This window comes from Hesperophylax consimilis, chromosome 19 (assembly GCF_061612785.1).
Source record: "Hesperophylax consimilis isolate HC1 chromosome 19, BYU_Hcon_1.0, whole genome shotgun sequence".
Taxonomy (NCBI): Eukaryota; Metazoa; Arthropoda; class Insecta; order Trichoptera; family Limnephilidae; genus Hesperophylax; species Hesperophylax consimilis.
The window spans coordinates 24,070,774-24,094,412 of record NC_142854.1 but is presented as its reverse complement, the minus strand read 5'-3'; the positions used below and the strand labels follow the sequence as shown (position 1 = coordinate 24,094,412).

Genomic DNA, 23,639 nt, shown 5'->3' with positions numbered 1-23,639 from the left:
TAATTCATATTATATATACAATTTCTACCATTACTCGGACATATATTTTGATCCCCCCATTCAATCACCGTTCAATTTACCATAACCATTCACATTATCAATACCTTTCTTTTGAATAGCCATTTCATCAACATATATTTAACTTTGTTCAGAGAGTTACATTATTCAGCAGAGATTAAAATTTCTTAGATATATTGTATTCCAGCGTTCTCTATCCGTACTTATTTATATATTTTCGAACGATCAATCCATTGTTATTTGTGAATTTAGTGTTATAAAAACGTTAAAGTTTCTCCGTACGCTGAGGGTTAAACATATGTTAATTATAATTATGTAGCCTTAACAGTTAAAATGTTCGCACTCTGGAATAACAGTGGGGTATCATGTCTGTCTGTAAATACCGGGGATATAGAAGTATAGAACATGCTTGATTATAATTAGTTCTGTTATATTTACTTTGGTATATGATACTATTGAATTCCGGTTTTAATTAAAACTTAACAAAGAATAAACAAAGAATGAGATAAATGTAGTTTTATCAGTATTTAAGGTAAGGAATATTGTATTTATTTACATGCATAAGGTTTTTTTAGAATGAATAAGCATGTGACGTTTTAACGTACCCTTTCGAGAACATAAATAGCTACAGTAAGAACACGAAAAGGGTTTTTCTCCAGTATGAGTAAGAGTGTGAAGTTTTAAAGTTCCCTTTTGAGAACATGAATAGTTGCAGAAGGAACATGAATAAGGTTTTTCTCCAGTATGGGTAAGAATATGAAGTTTGATAGTTACCTCTCGAGAACATGAATAGTTACAGTAGGAACATAAAAAGGGTTTTCCTCCAGTATGGGTAAGAAGGTGATCTTTAAAATTTTTCTTTTCAAAACATAAATATTTGCAGTAGGAACATAAATACGGTTTTTCTCCAGTATGGGTAAGCATGTGAAGTTTTAAAGTTCCCTTTCGAGAAGACGAGTAGCTGCATTCGGTACATGAATAAGGTTTTTCTCCAGTATGGGTAAGCATGTGACGTTTTAAATGTCCCCTTTGGGAAAATGAATAGTTGCATTCGGAACATGAAAAAGGTTTCTGTCCAGTATGGGTAACAATGTGATGTTTTAAATTATACTTTCGGGAACACGAATAGTCACAGTGGGAACATGAATAAGGTTTTTCTCCAGAATGGATGCGCAAGTGTCGTGCTAACGTTAACTTGCGTGAGCAGGAGAAGTTACAATGGGAACATGAGAAGGGTTTTCCTCCACGATGCTTCTTCAGGTCCGTTATTAAGTCTGAAAAAGATGGTGGATAAACCTCAATAAATAGGTATCTATAATGAAACATATTAAAATGAATTCAGACAAACAAAAAGCTATATTACCTGCAGTAATACTTTCAGAGTGTTCTGAGCATTTCTTTTCAACATCCGGCAGGTCTATGTATATTTCCTTATGAGGAACTTCCCCTCCGCCTTCTTCTCGTGGTCCTGGCTCCACTTTAATGGGTACAGTCTCCACATTAATACTACCTGTAATAATGAAATAATACTACATTGATATTTCAATATATGAAGAGTATCATAAAAAATTACGATCGTCAGTGACATTTCAAAGATTATTTGTATTTTTTGTTGGATTAAATAATTTTGTTATATTGTTATAATATAAGCCTAAGCGGGTATAGATTTCTATTGTGTAAAAAAATATTATTATTTTTGTTGTTGTCGGTGGCGTTTTATGGTCATTATATTACTCATTAGGGAGTTTAATCAAAGTTTAAAAAGGAAAAATAAATTGACCTAGATCTCCGTTTACGTAAAAAATCTATTCAATCCTGTTTGCAAAAGCAATAATAATAGAATATTTGTAAAAATGTAGAAAAAGTGATAAAATAATCCATAATATTTTCTTAGTAAAAAAACAATAATGTTCATGAAAATGTTTTGGTATCTAATAATAATTTATTATTATTTTCTGCGTTACGCTTTCATCTAAAGGAAAAACTTTATTAATTGTAAAATATGATAAAAGCCTTTTTACGGCGTTTTGAAGAAACATTAAGAAGATTAAACACAAAAAAATATACTATAATAACAAATTTAAACATTGTTTTAAGGACATTAAAAAAACACGGAATGAAGTAAATCAAGTATTGGGAAGGAAAAATAAATCCGATTGTGATGAAGTCATATCTAAATATTTCTTAAATTCCCAAACTGCGGATGTGGTGGCAGAAAAATTTGCAAAATTCTTTGACGCGGGTGTAAATCAGTTATTGCACGAATGCAATGTTCGAGCGTCTGAGTTAAAGCAAGAACATTTGCAACATTCAATGTACCTACCAAGAGCTAATGCAGAACAAATTGAATACATTATCGAAAGAACGAAAAATTCAAAGATACCGGGCGTGGATCTAATTCGCACGTATGATCTAAAAAAACATGTTAAATTATTTGGTCCTATAATTACTCACCTAATTAACAGAATTATTGACACAAGTCACATTCCAGCTGAACTAAAATGCAGCATCGTAAGGCCCATTTTTAAAAATGGAGATCACACCGTAATAAATAATTATAGGCCTATTTCCTTATTACCCGCATTAGAAAAAATATTAGAAAAATATATTTCCATAAATTTGGATAGATATTTAAATAATTTGGGCATTGTTGATGAATGTCAGTATGGCTTCCAAAAACAAAAAAGCTGTGATAAACTGCTCGAAAATTTTTCCAATTATATACATTCAGAGCTTAACTCAAAAAAACATGTACTAGTATTATTTATTGATTTCTCAAAAGCTTTCGATACACTCAGCCATACACAATTAATAAAGGTACTCGAAATCATAGGAATCCGTGGTAAACTCCTATCATTTTTCAAAAACTATTTAACAAATAGAAAAATGTATGTAAAGATTTTGAATGTAATGAGTAATTTTAGATTTATTAAATCAGGGGTGCCACAAGGGTCAATTTTAGGACCAAAATTATACATTATTATGTAATTGCCATGTCTAAACTTTTTAAAATAGCCCGTAGATTCATTTTTGCTGATGATACTGCACTAGTTGTCTCTAATGTAAACCCTGAAATAGCTATTCAAGAATTACAAATTGACTTTAACGAGCTACTTAAATGGTCTCATGATGTAGGACTAATTATTAATGTCAAAAAAACTAAATGCATTTATATAAGATCACCGAGCTTGAAAATGTGGAACTTACCTAAAATAACTGCACATAATTTTGAATGTATACATAAAAAAAATGGATAGTATTTGCTGCTGTGAAAAAATTGATTTTGCAAACGAATATACTTACTTTGGCATAATCGTAGACAATAACTTTAAATGGGACAAAAGTGTGACCAAAATTTGTAACCAGCTCCGATGTTTGGCGAGTAATTTTTATAAATTAAAATTTGTATTGCCTCGATGTACTCTCAAACTTATATATCATTCTATGGTCGAATCAATACTTAGATATGGAATTCGAACTTGGGGACACTCGAGTAATATTAATATTAAATACATTCAAAATCTACAAACTGCTATAATTAAAAAAATTGTTAAGCCTAGCATTTACAAACAAAGAAAAACAAATATAAATTGAAAAAATCTTAAAAGAAAAAATAAATGCCGCCGACTAATACTAGTATTTTATTCAACATTTATTGCTTAATATAATTATGACTTTTTCATCTGAAAACAAACAACTTTATTTTTGTTTAGTACTATATTTCCTACTAGACTTTCCTATTTCCTATCTTCATTTGATTTGTTTGTTACTGTGTTTGTTTTCAGGTGAAAAAATCAATAAGCCTTAATTGTCGAATAAAATGCAAGTATTTATTGAATTATTTGGCGGTTAAAAAAAGCAGTGTTCGTCTGAAACACCTCTGTATATTAATATTCGAAATGCAACTTACTAGTTGGATAAACACTCTCGGCACTCCCGACGGAAATACTCTCTGGTTCGTTAAGATCCATGCCACCGATGATAGCGTCCCGTTACGCGATAGTAATTTGTTGGTCTCTGCTCAAAATTACTTATCACCTGTAAAAAATGAACTAATTAATCCAATTTGATTGGTAACGGCGCCCTTGAGGTGATTTTTTCACGAACACGGCACTCTGGATATTTTAAATTTATTAATATCCACGCCCGTGCAATAAACGGCAGTTTTTACCAATGAAACAACAGAAAAGCGACCATTTATTTAAGGACTAAAGAAAACAATGATTCGCAAAATTACAAGTGTGACCTATAGAAATTAATGTTAAGGCGATACACTACGAAGTAATGCAAAATCATGTGTTTTTGGGTTGAAAATTTTATCGCTTAAAAATATTTTAGAAGCTTTAATTAAATAATTCTAGTAGAACACATCATCGTCTTTGAAATAATCGAGCATTTTTTTAATAAACATTTCATATTATGCCCAGAAAAAATAATGTAAGTAAAGGCTATAAAAACTGCTTTAAAGTTCAAAATTTCCTACTTACGAACCCATTTTCGATTATGGTTTTATTGTATAAAATTAAAAATTAAGTTCTTTAGAAAATTACAATAAAATATTTGAATATTTAAAACACACTTTTGTCATGTTTTGTTCTTGCATAAATGAAAACAGTCGGCTGGTGTTAACCGGTAATTTAAACTTTATCACCGTCTACATAAGGAGTGTTATTGTGAGCGGCCTCCAAATATTACCCTAAGCCAATCGCGCTACACTTTCAGTTAAAGTAAATCATTCTCGTCAAATCCATACTAAGTGCTAAATGTCAATTTGGCGTTGATGTAGTTCTTAAGTGGGTCAAACCACGTCAAAACTGTTTACAGATATATTAAGATTGTAAATGAAGTGGTGAAATAAATAATTAATGTGGTCGAAAAATAAAGCACAATTGTTGACGCCTATTTCTGACATCGAGTGTAAAGGTTTTCATAATTGTGACCACGGCCGTCAATCAATAATGAACAAACTCACACACTCTCGTCTGGCACATCTTCTGGTTGATGTAAGGTAGCGACATATCTGTTATATCGCGAATGCTATTAAAATGACCAATAAAGTGTTAAGCGACGTATAATTACAATAAACAAGCACCAATGAATGGGCTTCGGTGTTACTTAATAGGTACATATAATTAGAAGCTACTTACGTACAAGGCTAAGCGTGACAGTCAATTCCAAAGTGTTGAAGAAACGTCACTAAAAAAAGGACTTAATTTTTTTTTTTAAATTACTTAAAAATGATAAATTGTAGGTTATTGGAACGATCTCAAATCGTATAAATTTAATACAATTATACGCAATTCGTAAGGTAATGCAACTATTTCTGCGTGACAGGAAGGAAATAAAGGAAAAGCCCATAGAAGCCTATAATGAGTAGATATGGACGACATTTCTGTTGCGGTTACAAGGAGCCCGTTCCTTCGCAGTCACTGGAACTGTCAATGCAATTTCTCTGAGGAACCTGTTATTTTTGGAATATTTATCAGAAGTTAAAAATTTTAGAAAACTTGTAAAAAAGCACGGACCTAATAAGCCCTGGACAGACCATTAGTGATATTTTGTGTGAGCGGTAATTAAGCAAAGTTTAGGATGAGGGTAAATTTATTACAAACTGTTAAAATGATTTGTATTCAAGGTTTTTTTATTATTTATTTATTTATCTATCAGTTTGAAGGTTTTTACTTGTATTTATTGACATCTGTCTCACTAGGGTATACCTGTGTCGAGACAGACGTATACAGATACTTATACAGTCTTACTCATAATGAAATCCCTAATACGACGATAATACCCCGTATTAGCTATACAGGGGTGGGGGCCTATACTGGTCAGATTAAAAATCTTTACTCATAATCATAAATTTTCCCAATATAGCTCGACGGCTGGATTATGGAATATGATTTTTTTACAGTAGCAACACTTGAAAAATTTGGCATTTCGCGGCGTGTTGCCAACTTCACGTTTATTCATATGTCAAAGAAGTAATCCAAGAGTTGGTTTGTTTATCTTTGAATAACCTAAAAATGGATAACGTTGACATTAATTTGGAGGTAGAATTAAAAAGGCGCAAGCGTAACAAAAATTGGGGTGACGTTGAAAAGGTTTGTTAACTTTTATCTTGGCTCTAATGTTTTGTTTACTTGTTTGAAATTAGTGTAAGTATAATGATTGTTTTCCTTGTAGGCCTTGTTGAAGGACTGTGTGGCTGAACAGGTGAGGTCTGTAGAGAATAAAAACTCGGACAGTAACACCCTAATTGCCAAGAGGGAAGCTTGGAAGCTTGTTTTATTAAAGTAAGTATACCTCCATAATATATCCGCATTGTTAACTTTTCTACAGATTAAACTTTAAGTTTGTCGCTTCGTAGCTTTGACATCCATTTCAAATAAAAAAATTATCATAGTATAAAATTAATTAGGTAAAGGTATGCATACCACATAATTAATAGCACACTATTTTTCAGATTTAACACACTAAGTGACCAAAAACGAGATATGGGTCAGATACAAGCTCAATGGAAGATGCTCAAATTGGCTTGTAAGAGCCAATTGAGCCGGTATAGGAGGGAAGTGATGGCAACAGGTGGAGGTCCCCAACCACCAAGTCCTTCGCAGGATATTCTCTCGATGGTGGATTTGTTACCACATGAATTCGTAACGGACAAAAATGTTGATGATAGCGATTCAACATTTAAAGCAAAGGTAAATATCTTTTTATCGAAGGAAGCAAATACTTTGTGGTGTGACATTATATATTAAATGGAAAAACACACTTTTTATATGAATTAATATTTAACAGCCAACCAGCATTATTTTTTTCAAAAGATAAGTCGATAGTAATATTATTGAAATATTGATGGTTCTGTCTATATTTAAACTTATGTAAATCTTGCTTTAATTGTGGGAGTTATATTGGTAATTGTGTTTTATTATTACAGATGAATTTTCCTACATCAACCCCTCACTCCACACTGCCACACTCTGTTCCCAATAGGAAGTTGTCTTTTGAGGTAATATACCTAAACCTACTTAAATGATCAGCGCAACAATGAGTGCTAACTATTTGCAATATTTAAAGCAGTAACTTTTCAGATGGACATAATATTTTGTTTATATCAACAGGAAACAAGTGAAGCTGATTCACCACCTCCGCCACTATCACCACAAGCACACACCATCCAGCATGTCCCGCTGCACGCTTGCCCTCCACCTCTACCTCGGAGGCGACCACGCCATAAAGTAAGTATTTCTTCACACCACATTTTTGTTTGCTCAACTGACTTTATTGTCGTACCAAAACTGAAAGTTTACTAAGAAAAACAATAACTCGTATATGAATATTATTTTTTTTCATGTATAAAATGCACGATAATTTCAGTTGGACATAATCTTTTGTTTATATCAACAGGAAACAGTATCGAGTAACAAAACTGCTGCTTCGGAGAGAGACGGAAGACGTTTAAGCGAGAAGTTTCAGACTGAGGTACGTTTTTACTGCCAAGATGCTCAAATAGTATTGTTATTTTCCTAGGAATTTAATGTTGATACAAATAATATGTGTTTTTTACAGGTTTCCAGTGAAGCTGATTCACCACCACCGCCACTATCACCACAAGCACACACCATCCAGCATGTCCCGCTGCACGCTTGCCCTCCACCTCTACCTCGGAGGCGACCACGCCGTAAAGTAAGTATTTCTTCACACCACATTTTTGTTTGCTCAACTGACTTTATTGTCGTACCAAAACTGAAAGTTTACTAAGAAAAACAATAACTCATATATGAATATTATTTTTTTTATGTATGAAATGCACGATAATTAAGAGATTTGCAGAGAATAGATTAAAACACCGTACTAAGTGACTGCCTGTTTCATGGTGACTAAAGTTGAATATAGTTATTTTGTATGTAGTGTTAACATATGGATTAATAAAAATAATAATTCTAAAGCGCCGTTTTTGTGAGAAATCACCTCTGCTGTACACTTTGTTATATATAGGCACTATCTAAGTTTATTATTTACAAAGATACATAAACATACTTACCTGGATTGGAAATTGGAAAAATTATAATAGAAAGTTGGAAATAGAATAATTATGTTACCAGTTATGAAAAGTTCGTCATTTAATGTTTTTATTTTCAGGAAGACGACTTAGCCCAAATGAAGGCGAACGTCTTTGAAGAAACAAAAAAAATAATGCACCTTGAGCACCAAAAAAAAACGGAGTACTTGTTCAGGCTCATGAAAGACGAATCCAGGGCCAAAATTAGTCTACAGGAAGTAGAGTCACAGACCAAGGTTAGCTTGATGAAGAAGGAAAGTGACCTTAAAAATTGTCTACAGGATGAAGAGTCGCATACCAGGATTAGGTTCATGGAGGAGGAACACAAAATTAAAATGTCGATGCTGAAAGATGGATGGATAGCCAAATAATAATTTTATTTTATCTATATTTCATATTTTCGTTTACATTTATTAATGTTCTTCACTGTGCTATATAAAAATGTACAGACGTACATCAAATTGATTTCCTTGTAATATAAATAGACCAGCTCAACGCCCATGTAAACATAATGAGGAAATCTATAAATGGTTTCTCAGTTAGGTGAATTACACACTATAAATTAAGCACGTTGTAAACTGATTTCCCTAAAATAAAAATAAATAAACAATATTGATCATACCTTAGTCTTATTATTATATCTTCATTATTGTGTAATATGCATTTGTGTCGCAGGTACATTATACATACTACTGAGTATGTACATTTTTTCAGTGTAATATAATTATATATGTAGATACAATCATATCGAGTACATACTAATACATTTAAAAATGTTGATCAATGAACACCTGTCTAGTGGCATTTCCAATATGATTGATTGGGGCTACTTGTTCATTTGGGGCTACTTCCATGAAACCACCACCACCTGCTTCTGCTCCTGCACCCTCATCATGTTCTTCATCCATCATCATCTATTCCAAATTACAAATCATAGCATTAGTACATACAAAACTCTAATGTAAGGAATATCTAAAAACTGACATATTATATTATGTTTCATTTTAACATATCTTTTATTTTGAGTTGTTTTCTTACCTAACTGAGGATCATTCATATCGATGGCAAGACAATGGAGAACAGCAAGAGCTACGATAGTTGTCTTGATGGTATCGAGAGATCCTGACATACCCCGCAGCAGGCAACGAAATCTCTGTTTCCATACCCCAAAACATCTCTCCACCGTGTTGCGAGTAGATATTTGAGCCCTGTTATACGCCACTTCTCTGGGGTTTCTTGGGTTCCTAACTGGGGTGAACAGATATGGTGTACAGGCATAACCTCCGTCTCGCAACAGTCGTCCGTTGAAGTGACCTTCTTCAAACCTCTGCTTGATGGAACTTTCCCGGAAAATACGAGCATCGTGAGTACTGCCTCTCCAATGAGCAACAATATCCATAATTTTTAGATCTGCATTGCACACCACCTGGAATGAATTTATTCATGCAATCAATGTTGGTTAATGTTTATATTTCAGACACGTATTGAGGTTTATCACTTTACAAACCTGGACATTTAAGGAATATATCCCCTTCCTATTGATGTAATATTGGCCGGCATCACCCCCAACTTTCCTTTTCAAAACGTTTTATTCCTTGGAACTTTGCAACTGTTGATTGTTGCTCTTCAATACATTGTGGCATTTTAATGTACTGTGGAGCAAGGCGGGCAAATGCAGTTGCGACCCTTTTGGCAATACGGGACATTGTCCGTTGACTAAATCCATGTAAATCTGCACAATCATCTTGTATCTTCGAAAAAAATGTTATAATAATTTAAAAACTGTTTAGTTATCGATTTTGCTGATTTGTTTCACAGGAATGCAACTATAAACACTATCCTTACCTCGTTTCTGCCCCAGTATCGTATGGCACAAAGAACTTGGAGATCGGTAGATATTTTTCCACCCCGTTTGTTATTGACATGCAAATATGGCCGTACCAAATCGATCAAACGTCTCATATTTGCTTTGGTGAATCTATATTTGGACCTAAAATCTCCTTCCGTTAGCGCCGTAAATGGGTCATACCACTTTTTGTATGTTTTCCGTGCCCGTGGTGGATGAATACGGTCAAGATTTGCCAAAGCTCCAGTCAAAACGTCAAAATTGTCAAAGTCAGCCATTTCCGAATTTATACGCTCATATACTGCCTAATCCTGGTCTTCGGGTGGGTTAAATTCTGACGTCTGCTAATACGGTCAGATTAGGCAATGCGCATGCGCGCGAGTTGGCGCTATTATGAGTAAAAATTTCACTTAACCTGTCCGTATTATCGTAGTGTTGCGATTATGAGTAAGGCTGATTAAATTTTCCATATTACATAAGATGAAATGCTGAAAAAAGTAATAAGTGAAAATAAGATTAAATTTGAACTGTTCATTAAAGTGGGAAAATTATGCTTGTGCAATGATGGAGGATTTGGTTAGCATAGTTTAGAACTGCAATGCATGTTTGTTTTACAAAATTATGTCAGGTGATAACCAGTTATGTAATTAAGTACCAATAACTATATCCACAATCAATTATATTATTATAATCAGTATTCAATTGAATGTTGCCACCTCGGTGGACTCTTCCCAATTGGGGCCTTCGAGGAACCGAGAGGGAGCGGAAAGTAGAGATGAGACTACCGCGGAGGACTCTTCCCTTGCGGGACCCTAAGGGAACCTACGTAAAGAGGAACCTCATAACAAACTAACGCAAATTGATCTTCAGAGGATTCAGATGCGGGAAAGCAGTTACACTCACGGCACCTCCAAACCAACTCCTGGTAGAACCCCCACCTCCAACCGGACCCTCGAGGAACCAGGGGGAAGGGGGGTTTAAAGGAGGACCGTCCAACAGCCACCACGGAGAAAAATACGGTGAACTCCCTTACGGATGACGTGGGGGAAAATCCGCATCAATAAAATAATCTGTGGGGCTGCGAGGAGACAATAAATAAAGCATTTACGGTCCCAGAGTTCTAACCGGGGACCTGTTGCACAGGGAACCGGCAAGGTGAAGCCGGGAACGTCTGGAGTAAGTTGGCGATTATTTTAACGATTGTTTATCTTGGAACAAGATTTCACCTGAAATGCGTTGTCCTAAGAAAATGAGCTGTAAAAAGGGACACTTAAAGCTCGTTTTCGTAAAACAACATTTTGTCAAATGGATCTTTCTTGTTGTGAGGGAATATTTCGACATTTAAACATTTTTATTTTTAAAATAATATTTTAGGCTAACGAATAGGGTAGGTTCCGAATGAGAATTATATTGTCTATGATCGCGCCTTTTATTGTTTCCTCTATCCTCATCGATGATGTGGGACGTACTTTGGTTGCACGCATAAAATTTGTCTAAATATTGACATATCTATGGTTAAATAGAGGACCAATTTGGATCGATTTAGTGAGTGGTTTATTTATGATTGCTTCCCTCTCATCAGTTACAGTTGCACCGTCTTTCTAAAGTAATACCATATAAACTACATAACAATTATGTAAAATTTATACCACTTGAGATTATTTCAACCACCAACACAATTTTAAAGCAAAGATTTAAAAATTGAAGTGCTTCGAATTCTTTGTGACGTTTCTTCTACGCCTTGAAATTAACCACCGCGCTTTGCCGTGCATGTAAGTAGGTTCTAATTATGTTAACAAAGTAATACTTAAACTCGTAAATTGGTGCTTGTTTATTGTAAAAATATATCGCCAAGCACTTGATTGATTAGTTTTGACAGCGTTATAACATACTAAGCTACCCAACACTTACCGTGTAAACACGTGACAAATGAGATTAAATGAGTTTGTTCATTGTTGATTTACGGCCGCTGTCACACATTAAAACCAAGTGACTAGTAAGTTCATCTTATTACCCCGAGTGAACGTCATATACATTTTCAAAAACAGCAATCTTATTTTGTGGCACGATTAGTTTTTAGTAAACTCTAATGAAATCTGAATTGCTTAAGAATTATATTGGTTTTTTCAACAACAAAAGCGATTCAAACACTCTGATGAATATTTTTTATGATTTAGATAAGTTTTGATACAGACGTTACTTATTTTCAGCTGAGAATAATTACTATCACATTAAAGGACCCTATCACAGTAGAGCCATGGATCTTCCCATCCCAGATAATGTTACCATCACTACTGAACCATGGTCGCAGGAAGAAGGCTCATTTGAAAAACAGGCTTTTACTGATATAGAAATCCACCTCCCGTATGTGAAAAAGGAATGTTTGCCGTATGCCGAAAGTGTTCAGCAAACCAGTAAGCCATTATCCATCTGTGTGTGTTTCAGATGGGCGCAGTCACAACCCGTACTTGTGTTTGACTCTCCTTTTTATCGCCTATAATACAGCGCAGTACTTATAAATTTTCCAAGTGGCAATCTAAGAAAACGTTCAACTTATGCCCACAAACAGTTTCTAATTCCTGAAGCTATAAGCTGTAACATAAAATCATCTCACTCCTTAAATTCTTTTGGATTATAAGTTAATGCTTGTTATAAGTAAATAAAAAACTTATTCAAAACCCAAAATTTTGCTCCCCGGGAAGAGATAAAAATCTCTTATCTACAACCGCTGTTAAGTCACACAGTTCAGAATACTCACAAAATTAATATATTTACCAACAATTTTTTAATCTTTGTGCAACAAACTACATCAAAGTTATAATTTTTTTTACTAAGCTAGTTTAATACAATCAATTATATTTTTAATATTTACTGACGATGTATATCAGGGATATATTGTAGATAACTTTGATTTTACGGACATTCCCGCGTATCTCCATGCATAACCAAATTAGGATTCTTCAGGCATCGTCAAGCTGCATGTACGTCTGGAAAACTGATTTTCAAAATACATTGCCCTTGGTATTTTAGTGGAAATATCTCACTGTTGATAACAAGAAAATTGTAGGCCATTAAAAAATAACAATTATTATCTCTAATTGCAACGGCAATTATATTTATTTTTATCTTCTAACTACATGTTTGACGTCTATTTCTTTACAGTAAAAAAAACTTCTTAACTGTATCTCTGTCTATTCGATATAATTAACCTATCGGATTACGGATTTTCATGCAATAGAATGTGATATCCGCTTACCAACCGTAAGTAGCCTATCAATTTGTTATAATGTTATTATTCCAGGTAGCATTAATGTGGAGACTGTACCCATCAAAGCAAAATCAGAACCCCGAGAAGAAGATGGGGGGGCAATCACTTATACTGAAATAGACATAGACCTGCCAGATATAAAAAAGGAATGCTTAGAGAAGTCTGGAAGTATTTTCGAGACTGCAGGTAAAAACGACTTACGTTTTTCTGACTTTGTTTTAATAATTATCTAGTTATTATAGATACGTACATATTGAACGTTATCTTTTTCAGTTACATGTAACTACTACGCAAATAAAATTTAACAGTGCAAATCCGTAACCATACTGGAGAAAAACCTTATTCATGTTCCAATTGTGACTACTGCTGCTCACACAAGTCAGCATTAACAGTTCACTTACGCACCCATACTGGAATTAAACCTTATTCATGTTCCTACTGCAGCTATTCGTGTTTTTATCAGGGGAATTTTAAATGTCACATTCTTACCCATACTCTAGTAAAACGACATAAATGCTCCCATTGTAACTTCTACTGCAAAGGAAAATCACATTTAAAGGTGCACTTACTCACCCATACTGGACTTAAACCTTAATGTTCCTACTGCAGCTATTCAGGTTCTGTAATGGGAAATTTGAAAATTCCATTTGGAAAAACCTCATTCAAGAGTTCCCATTATAATTAGCCCTGCTCATACAAGTCAGCGTTAACAGTGCACTTACGGGATTTACACCTTATTCATAATCATACTGCAACTATTGATGTTCTCAAAAGAATAAAAAAGTAACCCTAAACTTTTAAAGCGACGTTTTTAACCATACTGGAGAAAAACTATATTCATGTTCCCATTGTAAATTTATATAGTCAAGTTCTTACCCATACTTGACATAAAAACCTTATTCATGTTCCAACTGTAACCTATCATGCTCACTTAAGTCACACTTATCATTGTGTGTGTGTACGTATAAAGCGTGTACCCAAATTCGAAATTAATCTTATCCATGTTCTGACTGCAGTTATTCATGTTCACGAGAAGGAAATTTTAAGAGTCAGATTTTGATCCACTCATGAGAAAAATTATTCATGTTCCGACTTTAATACAGATGTTTTCAGAAATTATAATTAAAGCTATACGTACCCATATTGCATGAAAACCTTATTCATTTTTCGAAGAAAAGTTCTCTTAACTGTTTATCGCTTTGTGATGTCATTTTTATATGTTTGTGGTTATCGTGGTGTATAAATGAAAGAACTCTCCAACTCAGGTATAGCGTTTATTGATTAGTTGAAAGCTGATTTACAATCAAAATATTTCACGTTTATTTATGCACAAATACTATGGAATGCTCGCGAAATTAAGTCGTAGTACTCGTAGGTAGGTGCAGCCGATGATAGTAAATACTGAATACTAATAATATGGTCGCTGCGTCGGGCTTATTTATATTGTTCGGCCGGTGGCGACAGCAGGTAGTTAAATGGCAACTAAATTAAGGCCACTCGCTCGGTCTGGACCTTTCGCGAAGTTTCGACAGCGTGGCAATTATGCCTAGGCCGAAGACTCGAACCTTCTGGCGAGTTCTCGTAATGTGTAAGACCGACTTGCGATATTATTGTCGTCGTTAGACAGGTAGGTGCTTGCAGTACATAGATTACTTTGTTTACGATGCGATTTGGATTTAGGTACATAATTCGGGAGTAGGTACTAAGTAGGTCGAGCGGCTTATTATTTATTAATTAGTTAATCTAGATTTTTCTCGACGCCACATGTTTCTTTGATTTACCTTTGTAACAATTAAGTTTGGTTATATTTTTGAGTTTTATTTGACAGTGTTATTATTATGGATAAAAGTGACTACATAAATACGACTATGGGCTTTTTACAAGGGGATAATTTTGAAAATAATCAGAAACACCCTATTAATTAGTTTCAAGAGCTGGTAAAAGAAGCGGTGACACATTTGTTCGGTTTATATCGTATTAAATAATAATAATAGTTGAATACGCTACGTGCTAGCTCTTCGCTCTTAGATCGCCGCAAGTAGCAGCACCTGCCGGTCACTAAATTCTCGCCATCAGCGTTCCGCGCGGTAAGAAACATAACTAATCGCTCGCCGGCCTTGTCCTCTTTCGGAATCCTGACCTCAGCATGTCAACACGCTGCTTTAGATTGTGGTCCCGCGCCCCAGAAGCAATCCAGATTCAAGGGAATATCCAAACTTACGTTTTGAAAACTACACTAAAATCCTTGCCGTTTAACAAAACGACAAAGTTTAAACTCCTGGCCGAACTTCTCAGCGAAACCAACTCGCACGCACATGTTTCGACGCTTACGTTGCACGTGGACAAAGGCCGCCTAAATTTCGCTCACCGACTTAAGAACCATGTAAGCTTGACCATCTTATCCCCTTTCCATGTGCTTTAATAAATTCAGTTCCGGTTTTGTAACTTAAATTTAGATTAAGAGATTGAACTTAGTTAGGATTATATTTTGTACCCGTAATATTTTCCGTGCCCCATGAGTATAAGATGTGTTCTATATGATATTACTTTGTATGTTGTAACGTTGCCCTTTGCTATAATATAACGCTGAAACCTGATTCCCATGTCTTTACTGAACTCCTTGTATGGTTCGGAATGATAGTAGCAACAAATGATAGCTGACTCCACCCCTCGAGAGATAATCGATATGCCTTTATAAGAGCTAGCCTGAGGTTGAATTATATTCAAATTTGGTATTTAACTTAGTCACCGGCCTAAAATTCTAAATTTTAAGTATATTACACATTTTAAAGATGATTAAATTTGTTAAAATGAAAAATATCAAAAAACCAAAACTTTAGTCTTTTATGAATACATAAACCAAACCTAATATGTCAGTAGTTTCTAGTTGTAAACATATCTAATAAAGCTGTTCATTTGTTGGACTTTATTTTAAGAGTATTTTAATCACCTTTATAATATCAACACTATCAGTATAATTCCATAGTTTGCTAACGTAACAATATTTCAAAACTGTATATTAGAATCTTTTGCAAAAAATAAACAAGTCGACTGCATATATACAGACTTTTCAAAAGCATTCGACAAAGTATCCCATAAACTACTAACCCGAAAACTATTTGCCCTAGGAGTAAGAGACAACATGCTAAAATGGTTCACTAGCTATTTAACTAATCGTAAACTATTTGTTAAAATAAAATCTTTGCTATCGAAAGCTTTCTGTGCGACCAGTGGCCTACCGCAAGGTAGTCACCTTGGTCCCGTTTTGTTTCTCATTTTCATTAACGATATAACAAATTGCTTCGACGATGTCGAGGTATTGCTCTTTGCTGATGACATCAAGCTATACAAAAAAATAACTGATGTAAATCATTGCCAAATACTACAATCAAATATTGATAAGTTTAAAGATTGGTGCGTACAAAATAATCTGTTTTTAAATGTAGACAAATGCAAAACCCTGACTTTCTGCAGAAATAAAAATCCTGTTTTATTTGAATATTCCATTAACAATACAGCTTTAGAAAGAGTCACGGAAATGAGAGATCTCGGAATTATTTTGGATGAAAAACTAAGTTTCGCCAATCATATCCACCAAATTGTAAACAAAGGCATGAAAACACTAGGCTTCGTATTAAGAACAACTAAAAACTTTAACTCCATACAAGCCATTAAACTGTTATACATATCTCTAGTTAGAAGCATAATTGAATACAACTCAGTAGTTTGGTCTCCCTCTTACAAAATTCACATTAATAACATTGAGCGAATACAAAAAAAATTTCTGCGTTTTATAAATTTTAAATTAAATATCCCACTAGAAGACTTACAATATCATTTCTTATTAAACACTCTAAAAATACACACACTGGAAGACAGGCGTAAAATAAACGATTTAACTTTTTTATTCAAGATTCTAAACTCTAAATTCGACTGTTGCGAACTTCTGCAACTCATAAACTTACGAATACCTACAATAACAACACGACAAAATACACTATTCTACTGCAACACACATAAGCGAAATTACATTGCGAACTCCCCAATACAACGGTTTCACACTATGGGAAACCAATACTTAGGTGATGTCGATATATTTAACATAAACTTTGCGAATTTTGTGGATTATGTAAAAGACCTATTTCAATACTATTCCTAAATGGAAGTTATATTTTTGTAAACCAGTCAAATCGCTGTATTTTTTAATTTATGTTCTTGATATTTTTAATTTTGTTTCTCGCATATACTTATGTAATTTTATTTTTATTATTTCTTTCTTTTCTTTCTTATGTTTCAATACTGTCATTAAATTTGTACCACCCACATGTAAAAGCCCTCTGGGCGTTAAATAAATAAATAAATAAATAAAATTACGAAGTTCTTTCGCACGATTGAAATAATGCTAAATAAATTCTCAAGATTTTTAGAGTTGGTATTTATAGATAATGTCTAAATAACGACTTCCTACTTTGCTCATTAAATTGATCAAAATTATCGAAACGACGACTTTTTTTCCAATATAATATATTTGTTTAAAATTATTAATTTAAATTATTATTAATAATAATTAATTAATTCAAAATTAAACAATTACTTTGTAAACATCACTTATAGGTAAATACTTAATGCCGACCGGGTTTCGCTACAACCGTAGCTTCATCAGGGCAGTATAATAGGTAAATACTTAATGCCTACCGGGTTTCGCTAGAACCGTAGCTTCATCAGGGCAGTATAAGTTATTGTTTAATTTTTAATTATAATGTCACATCACAAAGTAACCGCTTCATATGAAGAAATTAATTAATTATTATTAAAAATAGTTAATTAATTATTGTATGCTACTTAGTAAGGAGTCATATCTATAATTCCACCGTTTAAAAAGCCTAGTAAATTCTAATGATATTTAAGAGTTGCTATTTCCAGATAATATCTTTATTTCGTCTACCTACTGTTCTTATTTTATAATCAAAAAAGATTGGATCGAATAATTATTTCCGATTTAAAATTACATATTATTTCGAAGTTGAATGCGAAGATGGTTGATATTTGAAATGAGATGTTACTGCGGCTCTGATTACCAGATACTTATGCGGAAAGTTAATTTTGTAACCGGTTCTTCAAAAAGAAATAAAAGAAACCGTGGGTAAGTTTCAAGAGACTAGTGACTTTTTTATTTTCGATAAATAGTGCAAGAATAAACCAGTTCCACAAAAAAATATCAACGGTTCCAGTGACATAAATGTAGCCGGGAGCTGGTACAGGAATATCGATCATCTCTACGAACGGAAACGTCAGGATTCAGACAAGTCAGAATAATGTGTCACAGAGTCTCCTTTGCTTCCTTCTCGTTTGTAATTATTGTTCCGTCTCCCTAAAATAATATTGTACGAACTGCACAATAATTGAAATTGATCTGCTTTTCCTTTTTTGATGACGTTTGTTCAACGTATTGACCGTCATGCTTTACCCTGTTTGTAAAGAGGTTCTATTTATACTAACTAAGTAACACTTAAACTCTGAAATTGGTGCTGGTTAATTGTAAGAATATATCGCTTGACACCTGTTAGATCAGTTTAAAAAGCGTTCTCGATATAACAAGAGAGTATTTGAGAGAGCTTTTGTTACATTCCTTTCTTATTTTTAGCTGAGAATAATTATCATCACATGACAGGACGCTATCACAGCAGTGCCATTGATTCCAACCCAAAGAGTGTTTCCATCAAAACTGAACCATGGTCACAGGAAGAAGGCTCAGGTGAAATGGCCTATGGGGATGTTGTAATCCACCTCTCGGATGTGAAGAAGGAATGTTTGCAGTATGCCCAGAGTGTTCAGCCAACAAGTAAGTTGCATTGCATATCACAGAAGTGTTTCCGATGCAAATAATCAGAACAGCTGCTTGTTCTTTACTTCCCCTCTTGTCGTCCATACTTTTACTAATTATAATAATAACTTATTATGCTCGCAAACAGTTCTTAATTCGTCAAATGTATCCTCGTCATATGTTATCTTTAAAGTAAATAATTGCACCTTCTGTAATCCTAAAATTCTGTCCTCACAAGAACGTAGTGGAGTCCTGTTTTAACTCGACCGTTTGACGTTTAGTATGTACGTCTGTAAATTTTTGTACTTTCCGTTTCCAGTTTAAGATAGTATTCAGGTTAGATTCTATCAATTGAAATAATCAAAACTATGGTACATACCTACCTTACTAAAACTGTATAATTCCTTATTGGATATATAAAAATGACATTTAAAATAATGGTTTATATTACGTACCTAAACGTAAAAACTACCGTTCAAAATAAAACAAAAACTGGGTGTAGCCTGGCCGACGTTGGGTTCTTCAGCTAGTATAATGAAAAATACTAAATTCTCGTGTGTGTCTCTGAACCTCTGCTTCAATGAACTCTAGAATTCCTGCTTTGAATTTATCTTTCGTTTTCAAAATTGTAAAAGTTTGTTTAATAAGACACTCTTACTTAATATGTTGATTTTGTGCATAACGTCGTGAACAACCAAATGCCAAAATATTTTTAGGCTGAAATTGTTTTTAACAGAGATGTTCATAATTACGAAACCAGAAATGTATATAGAATTAGATTTCCACATATTAAGAAATCAAAATCACAGAACTGCCCTGTTTTTAACAGAGATATTCATAATTACGAAACCAGAAATGTATAAAGAATTAGATTTCCACATATTAAGAAATCAAAATCACAGAACTGCCCAATTTACAAAGGACTAAAGATGTATGATGAAATGCCTGAAAGTTTGAAGAATGAATGAATTTAAAAAGAAGTGTTATGTTTATTGTAAAAATATTTAAAGTTACAAAATGAAATATTATCTTGTTTATATTCAAATATTGTATAAACTTACACAATAAATAATAAAAAAATCTTTAAACAAACGGTAAAGAACCAACCTATATAAATAAAATAAATTAATATTTTCGAAGGAAGCAAATACTTTGGGGTGTGACATATTGAATGAAAAAAACATACACTTAGTAAGACACCACTTTATTTTTGAATCAATAACGATAGCCAACCGGGTTTCACTTGTCCCAAGCTTCTTCAGGGCTAAATATCAACAGTTGATAAAGTGGTGTCTTACTAAGTGTATGTTTTTTTCATTCAAAATAAATTAACGTGATTTTATTATATTTTCCATTTTTAATATTTGAATTATAATGTCCCTTCTTTTTCACGGTATTTCATGTTTAAGGTAATTCAATGTACCGTTGATATTAGACATAGATAAATTAAAATTTCAACAACTTAACGCCGTATCCATATTTCAGATATAAATCGACCTAATAAACCTATCCGATTATTAATGTATGTATGATGGGAATTCCAATGAGCTTACTACTGCAAACTTCAAGTATCTTATCAGCAGGATCTTGATTGAACTATATAAAACAATCTAACAATAATTACAAATAATCATACACATAGCGCTCATGTCTCTACATATATTGAAATTGAATTATTTGTTGATGATGGTATGCTATACAAGCCAATAAAAGTCTAAACGATTGTGTCAATTTACAACATGAACATTTAAACAATATATCCACCTAATGCCAATAAAATCAACTATATCTAAATGTTTCAAAATGTCATCACATTGTCTTTTCGAGAAATAAAAATAAAATATTATTTAATTATTCTTTTAACAACAACAACATTGTAACATAGCAACAGTCTCAAATATTCGTGATCTCGGAAAATCCTTGATAGTAAACTACAATGTAACCTTCATAAACATAAAATCACAAATTAAACTGCTTAAATGCTAGGCTTCATCATAAGAAACACAAAACTTTTTAATAGCATCGATATTATTAAGCAACTCTACTTTGCCTATGTACGAAGTCATTTGGAGTTTGCATCAGTTGATAGGTCTCCATTTTACAAAATCCACACAGACAAAATCGAAGCAATTAAAAACAAATTCATAAAATATCTTTGTAACAAGTCATTTGTAAGATTTAATAATTATGCAGAGGCAACTTCATACTTAAAAAATGATTCAATGTTTGTACGGAGGCATCATAAGGATGCACTATTCCTGTATAAAGAAGCCCAGAGTTGCTAAACAAGATTCCATTCAATGTACCTGCGCGTTCAACACGCTCTTGTGTCCTGTTCAAGGTTGATCAAAGCAAAACAAACTCTAAGAATAATTCTTGCCTGAACAGACTATGCAATAATTACAATAGCGTATTATCCAAGGTTGATATTTTCAGTTGCGAATTGACCATATACAAGAGGTCCATAAAATAATATTTCTCTGATGGTTTATGAATAATGTTTATGTCTCTATTGTTTAAACCTCAATTATGATTTTACTTATATCTGCATCCTCTCTCCATGGCTATAAATGTATGGCTTTGTAAATTATTCGTTTTATATAATCTTTTGTTTCGCATAATTTATTTAATTCATATTCCTTTCTCATAAATTTAATTTACTTATTCAATATTATGCTGTCTCAGAAGAGGTAAAGTCACAAGGAGGAAATCCATAATTGGTTTTATTTTACTATATAATACTTATGTACAAACTAATTAAATGTAAACTGTCGATTTCCCGAAAATGAATAAATATTAACATTTTATTGATGTTCTGTTTCAGGTAGCATTAATGTGGAGACTGTACCCATGGAACAATCAGGACCCCGTGAAGAAGATGGAGGGGGAATCCCTTATACGGAAATAGACATAGACCTGCCAGATATTAAAAAGGAATGCTCAGAGCAATTTGAAAGTATTACCGAGACTGCAGGTAAAATGGATTTTTTTTCGTCTGAATCAGTTTTAATAATCTTATCGTTTCATTATAGATACCTACTTATTGAACTTTATTTGTCATCTTTTCCAGATGTGATAGTGGTCCCGAAGACACATGCCGAAGTAAAACCTCTTTCATGTCTCCACTGTAACTACTCCAGCTCAAGCAAATCACATTTTACAGTTCACTTACGCACCCATACTGGCGAAAAACCTTATTCTTGTCCCCATTGTAACTACTCCAGCTCAAGCAAATCAAATTTAACAGTGCACTTACGCACCCACACTGGCGAAAAACCTTATTTATGTGCCCTTTGTAACTACTCCTGCTCACAAAAATCTTTTTTAAAGAGTCACTCATTCACTCATACTGGGGAAAAAGCTTATTCATGTCTCCATTGTAACTACTCTTGTTCACGGAAGTTTGTTTTAACGGTACACTTACGCACCCATACTGGAGAAAAACCTTATTCATGTTCCTACTGCTCTTATTCGTGTTCTCAAAAGGGACATTTAAAAAGTCACATTCTGACCCATACTGGCGAAAAACCTTATTTATGTCCCCATTGTAACCAATCCTGCGTAAGCAAATCGCATTTAACCGTTCACTTACGCACTCATACTGGCGAAAAACCTTATGCATGTCTCCATTGTAACCATTCTTGCTCACGGAAGTCAGATTTAACGGTACACTTACGCACCCATACCGGAGAAAAACCGTATTAATGTTCCTACTGCAGCTTTTTATGTAAACAAATGGTACGTTTAAAACGTCTCATTCTTACCAATACTGGCGAAAAACCTTATTCATGTTCCTACTGAACTTATTCGTGTTCTAAAAAGGGACATTTAAAAAGTCACATTCTGACCCATACTGGAGAAAAACTTTATTCATGTTTCCCCATTTGTAACCAATCCTGCGTAAGCAAATCAAATTTAACAGTTCACTTACGCACCCATACTGTTGAAAAACCTTTTTCATAATCCCACTGTAACTACTCTTTCACTAGCAAATCACATTTAACACTGCACTTACGCACCCATAATGGCGAAAAACCTTATTCATGTTCCCATTGTAACTACTCCTGCTCACGAAAATATCTTTTAAACCGGCACTTATTCACTCATACTGGAGAAAAACCATATGCATGTGCCCATTGTAACTACTCCTGCTCACTGAAGTCAGATTTAACGGTGCACTTATGCACACATACTGGCGAAAAACTTTATTTATCTCTCCATTGTAACTACTCTTGCTCACGGAAGTCGGATTTAACGGTACATTTACGCACCCATACTGGAGAAAAACCTTATTCATGTTCCTACTGCAGCTATTCATGTACTCAAATGGAACATTCAAAACGATACATTCCTACCCATACTGGATAAAAAGCTTATTCATGTCACCATTGTAACCACTCCTGTTCTCGGAAGTCAAATTTAGCGGTACACTTACGCACACATACTAGACTGATTTAATTTTTTTTAAATTTCTTAGTAAGTAATGTATGTTTTATAATAAAGCGCCACTGTAAGTATCAATGTTCCTACGTACAAATCTTAATTTTGTTTTGAATAATCAAATTTAGCAAAAACTAGAATCGTGCTTTTCTATATACTCGGCTCTATTATGGCTCGTATT

At 33.7% G+C, this 23,639-nt stretch overlaps 2 long non-coding RNA genes across 2 annotated transcripts; one reads left to right on the top strand and one right to left on the bottom strand.

Annotated features, from left to right (window-relative positions):
* Nucleotides 1–491: 491 nt before the first annotated feature.
* Nucleotides 492–5,211, bottom strand: LOC149415030 (uncharacterized). Its single transcript, XR_016303882.1, has 4 exons — nucleotides 5,170–5,211; nucleotides 3,929–4,056; nucleotides 1,382–1,528; nucleotides 492–1,292 (listed from the first exon to the last, which is right to left on the bottom strand). It is a non-coding gene; the product is annotated as an uncharacterized LOC149415030 (long non-coding RNA).
* Nucleotides 5,212–13,287: 8,076 nt separating this feature from the next.
* Nucleotides 13,288–21,943, top strand: LOC149415029 (uncharacterized). The gene is made up of 3 exons (XR_016303849.1): nucleotides 13,288–13,380; nucleotides 18,839–19,036; nucleotides 21,843–21,943. It is a non-coding gene; the product is annotated as an uncharacterized LOC149415029 (long non-coding RNA).
* The last annotated feature ends 1,696 nt before the right edge of the window (nucleotides 21,944–23,639 follow it).